Below are 13,631 nucleotides of genomic sequence, written 5' to 3'. Positions count from 1 at the left end.
GTGTTGTGAGGAGAGGCAAAGAGATCGATCCAGGGAGTATTTGGGACTGGGAGTTTCCTGTAGGGTTTACTCCTTTTTGCACGCCATGAGTGATGGGGCTTCTTCTTCTGTGACTGCAAAGGCAGTTTCAAAGCCGCATAATGTCCAGGAACTGCAAGAGGATGACGTTTTGCAGTTGTCTAGGTCTGCACTGCTGGAGCCTGCGGCGAAGCGGTCTGAGGATGATGGAGAACATGGACAATTCCTAGGTTGAGAAAAATCGGATATGCAGATGGATCATGAATCTCCCACTTACTAACTCCAATTGTGTTCTGCATTTGGAGCCTAATTTGCAATATGTTTTGAACTCAGTTAAGTTGGCACCACTTTGCTGTGGGTTTGGATATGGACCAGTGATAGCCTAAGCTTGAACAGGGAGGTTATTTTGGATTGCTTATGCCTTGACTAGGATCTGTCAGTTCCTTGGCTGAAGTACATTGACAACGCTTTCAACAATATTGGCTTCCCGGAAATGTTCACTGTTCCGGCCAATATAAAGAAGTACGAAAAGGGGCTGGTGAAATCTTGTCTTGCAGACTTTCTGTTTCTAATAAAGATTAGAAGGGGTTTTTAGTAAGTGCCATCAGCATGATTTCTATGTAGTTTTAGCCTCAGGAGAGATGGCGTATTATCTGCAGTTGGAGCTCTCACGATGAGAAAGGCTGATACCTTTAAAATTCAGGGCAGTCACAGTCTGGCTTTTTATTGTGTTTCTCTGACAAACCTACGGTCGGGAGGAATTACCTACCAGTCTGCTCTTGCTCATGCATTTTGTGTTTTTTTGCAAATTTTACCAAACTCTCTTCATAATCTGTCTTAAACACATGCTGAAACCAACGGCGTTTCAGCACTGTAATGTTTCTTTATTTTATTTACAGTCATTTGGCAGCTTGAATGTCTGTTAGAGTATATTCTGCTTTTTAAAAATGACTGTTAAGACACACAAAATCTATGGAATGTTGAGGAGTGTTTGTCATGTTTTTCTTAATTGTAACACTTGTTGAATATTTCAGTGGTTGCTTTTAGCTTGTACCAATGCACTCCATTTTTTAATGTGCTGCATTTTACAGAGATCACGCTCCTCTGTAAACAATTGTGCTACCATGTTATTATTAATTTAATGTATTTATTTTAATGAGCATCACTCCTCTGATATAAGATAGCTGTTCTGAATTCTATTTGACTCTTTGATGATTTTATTTTTGAAATTGAATAAAGAACTTTGATGATGATGAATTTAGCAACTCGAAACTCACTGAAGTTGGGACTACAGTGCTTACATTTGGATTATTATTTTTTTTTTTTAAACCGTTTATTACAAGACTCAAAAATATCCAAATATGGGCCTACAACCTTCCGGCCGGCCGCTAGCAATGAAAGGAGCATACGATACACATTTATAAAACACGTGGTGCTGCGGAGGAGCATGCACAGGAGTTAACAGCGTTGAGAGCCACACCATCCAGACCCCACTATACGGTTTCATTTTAAACTTAAAGAACAACAAGGAAAAACAAACCCACAAGGCAATCTACAATCGGAAATAGCAGCACGTGCTCCCCTAGAGGGGTATCCTAACCATCCATAGGAGTCTCAAGCGGGGGAAGAGATCAGGACTAGGGCTGGGTAAACCCAATGCCCGGTACTGGGGGGATGAGTCGGCTAAGGGGACGGGGCCGGCGACGGATCGGGCAATAACGCCGGAGCACAGATTCCCCCGCGGTAGGCGTTCCAGGGGCCCCATACTTTCACCCATGTCCCAGGCTTACCTCTCACCACATACACCACCTTTTCCCGAAACATGCACTAATCCATATGTTCCTTCCAGGCCGAGACAGTCGGGGGCCTCTGGGATCCCCACAGTTGAGCAATATCACGCTTGGCCACCATATATCCCAGAGTCACCCACCACGTCTGCGGCGCCGAGTAATCGGTAGGTTCCCACACATTCAACAGGCATCTCCTCGCTTCGGGCAACAGCGCCACATGCGTAACCACTCGCAGCACCTCATGCACACCACGCCAGAACCCCTCCACCTCCGGGCACTCCCACAAGATATGCAGAAAAGTCCCCAAAGCACCACACCCACGCTTACACAACCCATCCTCAGCATAGCCCATACGCAGGAGCTTTGGCCCCGTCATGTAGACCCTGTGGAGTATCTTGAGCTGGACGAAGCAAAGGCGAGCCGGTATGGCCACCTCTTTCGGGGAGGCCACCGCGGAGATCCAGTCCTCGTCGTCCAGCTCCAGCCCATCGGCAACCCAAGCCTCACGAAGGGCAGTCAACAAGCCCGAGCGGTCGTTGATCAGTTTTTTGTAGATCAGTGAGATCGTGCTGTCCGGGACGTGTCCATCCAGCACTCTATCCTCCAGGGGGGAATACTCCGGGATGGAGGCAACGTCCGGGAAGACGGAGCCCAGTGCATGACGGACCTGCAAATACCGAAAGTACTCACTGCCCTGTAACTGAAATTCCGTCTGCAGCATCTCGAACGTTTTAAATCCTCCCCTCGTCCAGAGATCCCCCACTTTGCTAATGCCTATTATGTCCCACTTCTCGAAGCCCTTCGAGGTCCACAGGGAGCCCAACCGCTCAGACGCGTATAGTGGTGACGCCCGGGTCAAACGGTCCTTCCACCCCATAGCTACATTGGCCACGTGCCACACTCGCACCATGACACGCGTGGGGCCCGTTAGGCGAGCGTCGGGCACGCTAGAGTAGAACGCTCGATTATAGTCACCACCTGGAAGTAGCATCTTATCCATTTCGAATGCCGGGTTTAAGGCGGGCCCGTATAGGCTACGATTAATCGCAGCTAGCTGGGAGGCCCAATAGTACCGTTTAATATCCGGGAGGGCAATCCCCCCGTCATACCATGGGAGCGTCAACTTCGCCAGGGCAATACGCGGCCTCCCATCCCAGAACAGGCGGCGTTGCAAACTCTCCACCTCACGGAAGTAGCGCGCCGGGACTAGGTCCATAGTGTTCTGCAAAGCGTACAGGAAGCGCGGCAACGACATCATCTTGAACAATGCCGCCCGGCTGAGCGGCGAAAGCGGCAGGCGCCGCCAGCGCGCGGCGTCCTCCTTCAGGCGCTGGAGGGGGGGAAGCAAGTTCCGATCGTAGCGGGCCTCCGGGTTCAGAGTAATGAAGACACCCAGGTACCTGAACCCCCGCGGGGCGATCTGGATCGGACAGCCCCGCGGGAGGATGGGAGCCTCCCCAGAGAGCACATACACACATGATTTAGCCCAGTTGATGACAAGGCCGGAGTTGCGACCAAATGAATGTAAAACATCAACCAGTACTATCAGTGATTTACGTGGGGAGGCTAGGTACAAGAGGATGTCATCAGCGTATAGGGATACGCGGTCCTCATACTCGGGGGTCCAGCGGAGACCACGGATAGAAGGATGCCACCGCAGCCACTCCGCCAGGGGCTCCAAGGCGAGCGCAAAGAGGAGCGGCGATAAGGGGCAGCCCTGCCGCGTGCCCCGGCCCAGCTCGAACGGAGCCGATACTCTTCCGTTCACCACCACCTGCGCCAGTGGGCCCGAATACAGCAATTTGACCCAACTGATGAACCCTGGGCCAAATCCAAACTTCGCAAGCATCGCCCAGATGTATGGCCATGCAAGCGTGTCAAACGCCATGGTGGCGTCTAAGGACGCCAAAATGGCCGGCTCCCGTATGAACGGGACACGTGCGAGCACCCCATGCAAACGCCGCAAGTTAAGGGCTGTGTTGCGATGGGGAATAAAGCCGGACTGGTCCTGATGAACCAAATTGCCCACCACGCCGACCAGCATTTTGGCCAGTACCTTGGCGAGAATTTTGGGCTCCGCATTCAGTAGCGAAATGGGCCGATAGGATGTAACCCGGTCCCGAGGTCTCCCCTCCTTGTGGATAACCACGATTGTAGCCAGACGCTGGTCCAGCGGGAGGGAGCCCACCGAGTGGGCCGCCAGGAACATAGCCCGGAGGTGGGGTGCCAGCGTATCCGGTCGCAACTTGTACAACTCGATAGGGAGACCATTCGAACCCATGGCCTTGCCGGAAGCGACCGAGCGTATGGCGAGGGCGATTTCGTCGGAGGTGGGAGCGGCGTCCAGCGACACCTGTCCTTCCCCGAAAGGGACGGCAGCGCGATATCCCTGAGCAGGGCACGGGAGTCCTCTTCAGAGCAGCAAGACACCGGGGAATACACCCCACGGAAATAATCCGCGAAACAGGAGACAATTTCTTCTGGCTCAGTTACACACACACCATCCATTTTCTCAATCAGCGGGACCACACGATTCGCTCTCTCTTTTTTGTCCAACCACGCTATCAGTTTACCAGCCTTATCACCCACATCATACAGTCACCCCTGTTGCTCTCTACTGAGGCCCCTGGCCGCCTCCGTGACGAGGGCCCTATAGGCCGCTTGCTTGAGTTGGAGGACATGTAATGCGGCATCCGTCACCCCACCTTCTAGATTACCCTCCAACTCGGCTATTTCAGCCTCCACCCGGGTCACCTCCTCCCGCTCGCGCCTCCGGGCGTGGGAAATAAGGGATAGGGCCTCCCCTCGGAGTACTGTCTTGAAGGCCTCCCACAGTGATACAGCCGAAGGCACGGACCCCACATTCTCATCAAAATATCGCTGAAGGGATTTAATCAAGTCAGCGCGAATGGTGGGGTCGCGCAGGTACCAGGGATTGATTGGGACCACCCTACCCTCACCCCTCGGAAAGACATCAAAGTGTAACAGGAGCGGGGAGTGGTCCGAGATACCCCGTGCCAAATGGCGCACCTCTCCCACCCTCCCAACATAGGCCGCCGGGACAAGGACATAATCTAGTCGTGAGAGACTACCATGGGCCCCCGAGTGGAAAGTGTACTGCAGCTGCGTGGGGTGTTTTAAACGCCAGCAGTCCACCAATCCCAATGTATCCAAGAGGCCGGATAGCCACGCCTGTGACCGGGGGAGGTCCCTAGGGGGGTGACGATCCACAGTCCCAGAAACCACCGCATTGAAATCCCCCCCCACCACTAGAAGCCCCCCCGGAAGGCCAAGGAGAAGGCGCCCCAGGTCCGCAAAGGTGGTCGACTGCAGCCCCGGTGGGATGTATACTGACACAAAGACAACCACTTTGCCCTCCATTCTTCCCACCAAGACCGTGTAACGTCCCCTGTCATCGTGGAGCACCTCATCAATCTCCAACGGGAGCGAGTTCTTCACCATGATGCCCACACCCCTTGAGCCAGACGTGAAGCCCGAGTGGGCCACTAGGCGATAGCCACGCCGATTCATGGCACAGAAGGAGTTGCCAATGAGGTGTGTCTCCTGCAGAAAGACTACATCGGGCGAGATTCGCTTCAAGAACTGCAGGACCACACCTCGTTTTATCCTGTCCCCCAGTCCATTCACATTCCAAGACAACAAAGTTAATTCCCTACCCCCCATCATATACAGAAGCCATCATTCGTCCCCCCGAGATCACTTTAGAACTAACACAAAAATACTTTTGCCTTGTGATGAAAACGAACAACACCCCATCACTACCCACCCACCCCAACAAAACTCCCCCCTCCCTGCACCCCTGCATGATCCCGAACAGCCCCCCCAACGTGCAGTGTGCCTGTCACCCCATATATAGTTAAACTAACTAGACCCCCTAGAGGAGGAGGGAGAACCCCCAATAGACCCAACACAACCTCCATAGGAGGGGAACTTACACAGACAGACGCATAATCGAAAGTGGCATCATTTTCGTCCAGAGCGAGGCCTAATATTAAACCCTCAGTCCCGATCCAGTGGGCCGTCTCCCCACGCCGCCCCCCCCCCGCCCCCCCGATCACGATCCCCAGACAGAGTATCCAGCCAGTCCCCGGCCGCTTCGGGACGATCAAAGAAGTGCGTGCGACCTTCCACCTCCACTCGCAGCTTGGCTGGGAAGAGCATGGCGTATTTGAGGTTTAGGTCCCGAAGACGGCGTTTGACGCCTAGGAAGCTCAGTCTCTGCTTCTGGACCGCTGGGGTGAAATCAGGGTAAAAATTTACCTCCATATTGTCAAGCTTAACCGGTCCATGCAGTCTGGAGGTTTGCAGGATAGCGTCTCTGTCCGGAAAATTGAAAATCCGGGCAATGAGAGGTCTCGGAGGGGCTCCGATCTTCGGCCTTCCCCCGGGAACTCTGTGGGCCCTCTCCACAGCGAAGAATTTACTCAGCCCCCGTGGCTGGAGATGGGTAGCAATCAGGTCCTCCACAAAGAGGTCCGCCGCCGCCTCCTCGCGTCCCTCGGGCACCCCGATGATGCGGATGTTGTTCCTCCGGGCCCGACTCTCGGAGTCCTCCAGGCGTCGATCCATAAGCGCACTCGCCTGACTAAGCCGGCGCACCTCTGTTTGTAGGGCCGCCACATCTGTCGTAAGGCCTGATGCGGTGTGGGCCAAAGAATCAACTCGGTCATTGGTTTTGGAAAGATCGGCCCTCACCAGGCCAACATCCACGAGGACCGAGTCGATCTTCTGCGCCAGTGTATCGAACCGCTGGCCCACCGAGGCCTTCATCTCGGCAATGGCGCCCATGACATCTCGCAGAGTCAGATCCGTGGGCAGGTCTGAGGCATCAGGAGGGCCCTCAGGGGACTTGTGCGGTCCATCGGGAGATCCCTTCTGGAGGGTATAGCGGTCCATACTGTTGGCCTGATGGACGGCGCCACGCCGGGTCGATTTGATCTTTGCCCGGTCTCCATCTTGTTTCGTGGCCATGGCCACCAGTCTCCCAGTCACACCAGCCACGTCGTGAAGGGCAGGCAAGCAGGGCCACGAGCTCCGGGGGGGGGGCACCTCAGATCAGCGGGGTGGATCACAGCCGGCGGGCAGGCAGGGCCTCCCAGCGAGGCCACACCAACACAAAGAGCCCCGTGACCCAACCTCGCAGAGACGGCAAGGGGGTGCGAAAGCGAAAGCGAAAGTGCGGGGTACGCGAGTCGCCAGGCCCTGCCTGCCGCTGTTGTTCACTTTGTCACTGGATCACCCCACAGCGCAAATCTGGGGTCCGGCGAGGAGAAGGCCGCAAACCTCAATCGGTGCTCACTCCGGTGTCCGAGGTCCGATTCGGAAGCGGGAAACGGGTGCCACCTCAGCTCAAGCTCACCAACACAGTCCCCTCATCCGGGACAGGGTAATTTCAGGATAATCGTAGGAGGTTGCGGAGGTCCTCGGGAGCCTCGCACCTACGCGGCTATCTTGGTTGCGCGCTAGGCTCCTCCTTGGATTATTATTTAGTCCATTCCAATACATAAAAATAATAGATTCCAATATAGATTTATTTTAATCGTTTCCTTAATTAAACTAAAATATTAAAAGTAAAAGTATAATGAAGTGAAATAAACTGTGATGCTTTACTTGGCATCTGTTTGATTTTATTTTATACGAGATTCCCCAGTTTTCAGAGTTGGGGATTTGGGTTGATGAGCGATTGGTAAGGAAATATACAGCCTGTATGATGGGCTACTTGGTTTATTTTGTTAGGCAAGGCTACAAGTACTTGGCATGTACGATGGTTTTTTTTTAACGCAGTTTACCAATTGATTACTCTTGAATGAATGACTTCTGTTGAAGTACCCCCTTAAAGGACCTAAAGGGAATGGCCCAGGTATTATACGTAGCCTTGGCTTCTGATGGATATATCCAAGACCAGACATGTCATCTCCATAGCACTGAGATGGACTCTTTTAATCTAATCATGGGCAAGAAGACATAAACTGATGGGCCTTGTGGCAAATAAAGGACAGCGATCAACAATTGTATTGTGCTGGAGGAGATCATCATGACAATGGCTAAGGCTTGGATGGTTTGTTGATTCTAAGTTAAGAGGTTGTAGCCATTTTCACCTGGTGTGTGTCAGCTTTTGAGCTTTGCTGCGGTTCCATTTCTCAACAACACATCAAAGCCCTTTCATGTGTAGAAGAAAATGAACATTGCAGTTAAATATTGGAACGAGCTTCACCAGTTGAGTGCAACTAGTAGTTCTCCATGCTAATTTGTGAGAATGGACATGATTACAGCTTTACTTTATGTTTTTAGGCCTTAAAGGACTCAATGTTTATGTTGGTACTGGGTGCCAAAAAAATACTGCATACTTTAGGGATTGGTTCTGTATTATAGAGAGATGCCAGCAGAGTAGAGCAACTGTATATTGCTGTAGATATGCATACACAATTAGAAAACTGTGATGTGATCCTCCAATGACCCTAAGCAATGATACAATACCCTAGAGGGTTCCTCCGGACTGGCCGAAAATGAGAAAGTGAGTTCCTCAGAAGAAGGGAAGCGAGTTCCAGGAGCCAGGAATAGATAAGGAGATCCCTTCAGATGACTTTCCTATAGTAGGAGGCTATTGGGTGACTGGTATCTTCAGTCTTCTGCACTGACTCCCTCTTCACCTTATCTTTCAGACCACTGATGTTTCAGGATGAGACCCTTAGCAAATGTTCTTCCGGTGGTCATTTAGTTAGCCACCAACACATAACTGTGCTCTCAGCCTTACAAAATATTGGGTGAAGAATAGACTTGTATGTGGAAGAAGTATTGTGTAACAAGGAACAGTGTTTCAAACTACTTTAAACAAACCTCTTTCCAGCCCCTAGTATTGTGTTAGAAAGCTGTCAATATTCTTTATATATGTACTCGTGACTGTTTTGTATAAATTGAAACCTATTGTATGTTACAAACTGTCATTGTTGAAATATAGGGTCTAGTTCATTTGGGACACTGAGCACCCTTTTTTTGACAAACCCTTCTACATAAATTGCCTAAAAAGTAAACACTGTTGAATATTTTGTTGTGTATAATTTTTAATCTCGTTCCAACATTCCTTTCCCATGAGTATGTGCCATTGAGCTTAATAATTACCATACATTATGCATATTGTCCAGAGGAACCTTGTTTTATAATTGATAACCTAGCTCCTTGTGAGTAGGGTGGCCCATGTCTTTTTGAGCACAAGAAGCATTGTGTGCTTTTGAAAGCAGACTCCAAGGACCAATTAGACTACAAGCTCGGTCTGATCACTGAAGGTGTGGAGGAGCTGGATTATATCGTCCAAAAGGCTTACTGCAGTACCACCTCTTCCTTTGTAGCTGTAAAGGGAGGGTGTACCAATTCAGGTCTCATTGCCAATGTTGCAACTTAAATACACAAGGTTGCCTCATCTATCCTGATGGTGCTTTTGCTGGCCGTTTCTCAGCAGGGTCCAGTTCTCTACTGCTCGGGACATTTAGTATCACTTGAGAGTCAGAATAGCCAGGAGCGGATGTTAATCTGCTCATCTCATGTAGGTGGCATGCAAGTGGGTGCTCTTCTTGTCAATCCTGATAGCATGGTTACTTAAGCCCATCCTCCATATTAGTGTCTGTGAGAGCAATGAGTGGACACAGAATCTAGGAGGCCATATGAGGTGCTTAAACCTGGGTGGTTTATTAAGCAGTGTCAGAGTAAAACAGATTTACATTGAATTTTATACATCTTTCTCTGTTTCTTCCTTGTTGTTGCGATGTTTTTAGGTTGCTCTGTTCCTTTTTCTCTGTCCCAATGAAGCTAGGCTCTCTGGTGCATTTATTTTCTCTTCTTTCTTTCTTTTCTTCTACAGGTTATTTCTGTGATGGCGGACGTACTCCAGGAGGCTCAGAGGAAAGGAGAAAGAGCGGGGAGTATTATAACATTCCTTTGGGTTCTTTGAAAGAGGCCTCCACCACACCGAGAGTGTGCACACAAAAAAGGCCATTGGGAGTGAGGGAAGCAAGAAAATTTGGAGAACAAAAAAAAAAGAAAAGTGGGGTGAAGTAAGAATTTTTTTCTTATATGGTTTCTTCTTTTTCTCTTTTTCTTTAAGCTACACTCTCTTGGGAGAACACTCTTCTCTTTATGCAGCAAATGAAAAGAATACCAACTAAAACAACAAATAGAAAAAAAAAAATATATATATAAATAAAGGAAGGTCGTCCCTTCTTCCTTAAACTTTGGCGAAGTACCTATCCCTTATTTATCTGGAAGGGACCTCTGTTTTCTTTTCTTTTATCCTTAGCACAGCGCCCCAACGTATTATTCATAAGGACCCCAAAACGTACTTAATCATGACACGAATATATGTATAGAATGCCCCTGAGACATGAGTGGTTATAGCACTAAGATTGAGTGAAAGAAAGTGAAGAAAGTGGGAAGAAAAAAGTGTCAGGAACCTCATTAGAGGTTTACGTCGATTTCATACCATCAGCCCCAGGTAATGCTACTGGGGGTAAGAAAGGTGTTGTACTTTTAATAAGCTCCTATTTCCCAATCTCTAACCTCTTCCTCTTTCTCCCGGTCACTCACTGCAATTTCAGCAACTCTTCTGAGTAGCGGTGGTGCACCTGCTCTCCTGAGGCTTCCACCATTTCTCAGACCTGACTTTGGACGTGTCGTCTTTGGTGTCTCTGTCAGTCTGGAACCAGCGCCTCTACCTCCTTCCTGGCTCTCACCATCCTGGACGTGTCTCAGTGTTGTTTAAAGGCAACTTCCTGGTTTTCACACTCCTGCCCTTCGTCTGCCTGGAACTTCCTCTGTTCTCCATGTGGACCCTCCTCTTCTGGGCCGTCCGGGACTGTGGATTGGTTCTCCTGTGTGGTAGGCTCATCGGCAGCCTGCACATGGGAAGTCAAAGGGTTGACTCTTTGTTTGTCTCTCTCTTTCCTTCTGCGCCATTGTTCTACCAGAGGTTTGGGGGAAAAGGCACCAGGTAGGTATCAATGCTCAGGGCACATCCCTCCCCCATAGTGTCCTTTATGCTCTGGGACATGCTAAGGGAAACAACTGAGTCTGTAGTACTTCCTTGACTTGGGCCTGGTCTCCCTTCTTTCTTCTGTTCATTCCCAAGTGGCTTCAGAAGTTTCACCTGAAGGCTGGGCAGCCAGCATTGGCATGTTGTGCAGTTCGTAAGAATCCCCAGGACCTGCATAGTATAGATGACCTAAACTGATGGCTTAGTGACCCGACTGCTTCTGGACACCCCCACAGAATATGTCAGCCGTTAGACCAGCTAGTTCTACAGTGCCACTGCCATCCCCCTGTATCTTACAGTGATGTAGGTAGTTTCTGGCAAAGACTGAACATGACAACACTGATTCCTCAGGGATCTGGGAAAACAGTACAGTACAATTTGCTGAGGCACTCTTGCTTGCCTATTCTCGGAAAAAACACAGGATGGCGATTAAGACATTTCAATGAGTGTTTATTGGTCCAGCGACAGTCTTGTGTAAAACATATATGCTACGACAATCAGGAGTCAGAAGCATACAAAAGAGATTCAAGTACCAATATAGTGCTAAAATGATGAACATAAGCAGTTCAGATAAAAACAGTACCACTTGCATATTCCTAAAATGAGCCTTTAGTAATTTGCCTAAATGTACCTTGCCTAGATCTGTATGTGTAGCACATATATGCGTGTATGTATGTGTATTTGTAGCTAAGAAACCCCTAGGGAAGAACCAGCCCCCTCACCTGATGGGTGGGAATGAAGGACCCAGTCTCTGCATCGAGGATGACACCCCGCAAGGAATGTCTGACCCCTGCGTGTCAAAGATTCAGCATGCAGGATCCCGTGTCAGCTTGGAAGGAATTCTTCTCTGATTTGTAGGGGGAATAAGGGTCTTTTATACTAGAGTCATCAGTCCAGGGTTTCTTCTAGAATCAATATGTTTTGAAAACAACCATAAATGTTTTAGAAACAATCATGAATGTTTTTATCCAAACAAATGGGATCATGCACAGCTGGTAGTTGGCAATGGATGAAAAAAGTGGTGACCCTTATACAGAATAATTATACTGTGCCTGAGGACATGCTTATGTATGTCAGGTACAGGGATTATGATAGAGTACTGAGAGCCTGGTGTCAAAGAGACAGGAGCAAGCTACTAGGTAAAAGGTCACCTGTTTAGAATTGTTATTGTCATGTGGATGGGACAATGTATGTAAAATGGGGTATACATGACAGGACTATTCTAAAGGACATGACATCCACTCCTCATCAAAAGGTCAGCAGGGTCCGCTAGGTAATGAAAAAGCTATTACTATTAAAAGGCATAAAATTCATTTACAATAAAACATACTAAAAGAACTTTCAAAGCCTGAAAAAATGTCCATAAATGTCATTTTTCCCTAATAGTTTTCAAAAAGGTTCTCTAAACTTATATATGTGGTTTTTATTACACTGAGCACCTTGAAAGTCACTATACTCTGTTAGAGCACAGAAGAAAAATAAAGCAAAGCCAGTTTTGACCTTCAATTTGGTAAATGTTAAAAAAGTTTCCAAATGGTTCCCAGCACAGGAGAGGCCAGATTGTTTAAGACTCCTGCTCTGAAGACTCAACATCGCTGAACGTCATATCAGCAGGTGGCAATCCCTCTAGAACTTCCAGTATAATGTTGAGTGAGCAAAGATGGTCGTCTCTGGTTCCCACAGCAGCCACTGGGGGAGAATTATGCTTGTACACCTGAACCCGATGCCTGTACCTCTAGAGCAGAGCCGATTTACCTTCCAACAAGAGCGGAAGCATCCATTGGATTCTCTAGAAATGCTGTCATCAAAATGAATACGCTATGGACAACTGTACACATGGTTCTGCAAGGTCTCCATGAGCACTTCTATGTGCTGCAGCGCAACCGATGGAAGTGTCAGATACAGGTCCAATATTCAGCCAATTCCGCAGAAGAGACAATGGAACACAGGCAGGACACAGTCTAGCCAGACTGGTCTGAAAGACAGGAACCAATGCTCACTCAGCTCTCAAAGCCCATGCGTACTCAGGTAGAACACCATACGCTCACGACATCATTGTTCCGGCTGTGTTCTCTCCATTTCCTGAGGGATTACGACGTCCATTGTGAAGCAATAGGATTAAAATCAGGATGCCTGTTACCAATAGCAGGACCAAAGGAAGCCCTCCAAAAATGCTTCCAAGTTCAGTGTATGAAGGCTGGAATTACTTAGAAGAAGGTCTAAAAGGTGGGTAAGAGACCTGATCCAAGGCGCTTAAATAAGTGTACAATCCCACTCGTATCAGACATGTTAAAGATACGATGAACCATTTCAGGAAGTTTGTACAGACCAGTACCTGTATCTCTGCGCAACCTGGAGATCAAAAATCACTCGGGCTGAAGTTAAGGCCACATTTTGTTGAAACAACATGGCTTTCAGTCTGCACAGTGAATTAAGCCTTATACTGGAAACATTCAATGAAGCCACAGTGGTGACTCACTAACTGTGCGAGCTGGGAGAAACAATATTTGCTTACAGCAAACAACCCTAAGGTTTCCTCTAACTAGATATGCAATGTCTGGTGCCAGCCTGCAACAGCCTTGATCATTCAGCATTAAATAACTCCCATTTGAAAGTAACTCGAAAACCAGATGAATCACTGCAGCTGGGGAGCCTTTCAAGTAGCAAGAAAAGTTTGCTTGTTAGACATTGCATGCTCCATGAAGCGACACCTCTTTACATTCTAAAGACCCACTTAAAACCCTCTCACAGTCTGTTCCACTTAATAAAACTTCAGTGTC

The sequence above is a fragment of the Triturus cristatus genome, chromosome 7, assembly GCF_964204655.1.
Source record: "Triturus cristatus chromosome 7, aTriCri1.1, whole genome shotgun sequence".
In the NCBI taxonomy this organism is placed as follows: Eukaryota; Metazoa; Chordata; class Amphibia; order Caudata; family Salamandridae; genus Triturus; species Triturus cristatus.
The sequence above is the reverse complement of the archived record's forward strand: the minus strand, read 5'-3'. Positions refer to the sequence as shown.